Raw genomic sequence first — 2,053 nt, 5'->3', positions numbered from 1 at the left:
TGTAGTGAGAAAACAAATTGAATTAATTTCTATCCTAACTTGAACAAAGGAAATCTATCAACGGTGTCCACAAGTCACAAATTATGAGTTTCAATATGTACTTGCCTTAAATGCACATATAATGTGATTTTATTCATATTTTTTTTATCGTTATAATATTTAGTTTTGTTTGTTTTTTGGTGGGTTTTTTCTTTCTTTTTTTTTCTTTTTTTTGTTGTTGTTTTTTGTTTTATTTATTTCTTTATTAATTTTCTATTTTGATTAATTATTTATTTATTTAGTTTAAACTTTCTTTTATTCAAATATCAAAGTACATAACATTGCATACAATATAAAATAAAAGGGAAATAGAAACAACTGTCTAAGCCATATAGATATAAATCTATCACCTATTTATTTATTCATTCATTTTTTCATTTATATTTTTTCTCTATATCTACATATGTATTTTGTAAATGTCTTCAGCAGTAGCGACATCTGAGATAAGACGTAAATATCAGTATTGTCTAATATAGAAAATTCATCGGAGGAAGGTAAATTATATGTAATTATACAACTGTGGTAAAACAAGTAAATGTATGGATCAATCTGAAAGTAATGGAAAATTACAAGCAGTGACTGTTCATGGCTTCAATCCAAAGTAAAATGTGCTGAAAGCGACATAGATCTATTATAAATGTCATTGTATTATCAATTATATAGCTTGCCCGGAAGAAAAACTTCATCTCAAGTAATGATTAAAGATATGTAAGACTCCGTTCATACACTGTCGCCTTTCAATATCCACCTACAGCAAAATTTGTAAATCGTTATGATGTTATTCTGGAACATTTTCTTCAGGTTGGTAAAGTAAATATGATAGAAGTTATATGACACAACCATTATGATATTTAATTAGAGTGTGACGTTTCGATGACTACACTGTCACCTTCATCAGACTAACGACCAATGTGAAGCGTACTATCACTGTCTTATGTAGAGTCCGAGATGGTAAAATATTCGATCTACTCTAAAGGATGTTTCGTAATTATCATTATCCAATTGACATCAAGTTCGAAACTAGTGTGACGAGATGGTAACAATTAATTATCGTTGTTGTTGTAGTAGTAGTAGTGGTGGTGGTGGTGGTGGTGGATGTTGTTGTTGTTGTTGTTGTTGTTGTTGATGTTGTTGATGTTGTGTGCGCTCCTTTCTTGCCTGCATCTTGCGTCGATATATTTCCATCTAATCAGCAGACATATAAACTATACCAAATATTAAAAAAGCACGTGACATTTGACGTCAAATCACACGAATTTTATACATTATAGGTAAAACGACTATTAAGACAATTGTTATGTGTCTATACATTTACGCGTTCGTGTGTTGTGAACATCACTTAAGGGCCATTATCGTTACTCACCCTTTATAAGGGATTTCTCGGAGCGTTTAAGTACATCTGAGAGACCACGAACATACGATATCACCATTAATCTTTAGAAACAATGCTCAGATATCTCATGGTTTTAGATAGCTCTATATATTATCAACATGATTAAGCTAAATATTTATGATGACATCGAGAAAATAAAATAGCAATGCTATTTATTATTAATACTTTCAGTAAAGTCCAATACTATTTATGATGATAGCTATTACATAATCCGAAACAAGAACACAAAGTAACAATGCTATTTATTAACATTAACGCCCAATATGAACCATTTTTATAGAAAAAAATGTACATGTTCTACAAGTAAAGGGATCTTAAATGCGTTAATACCTATTCGGGGTTTTTTTCCCCCTTTTAAATCGATACAAATATTGCCTTTATATTGTACACCAGCACAGGAACCTGGCCAATATTTTTTGATAATATGTCGGCTTGCCACATAATGGGATAGATAACGAGAAAATAATTACAGTGGGTGGTAACACCAGGTGTTTCAAGGGCTACGCCCGGAGATCAAACGTTTTCTGATAAAATAGAATTTATCTAGGATATATTAATTCTCGAAATGCCAAATCTCTCACCAAACCATCAATTAAACTGTGAAGCATTATGTTGTCGATA

The sequence above is a fragment of the Pecten maximus genome, chromosome 15, assembly GCF_902652985.1.
Source record: "Pecten maximus chromosome 15, xPecMax1.1, whole genome shotgun sequence".
In the NCBI taxonomy this organism is placed as follows: Eukaryota; Metazoa; Mollusca; class Bivalvia; order Pectinida; family Pectinidae; genus Pecten; species Pecten maximus.
The sequence above is the reverse complement of the archived record's forward strand: the minus strand, read 5'-3'. Positions refer to the sequence as shown.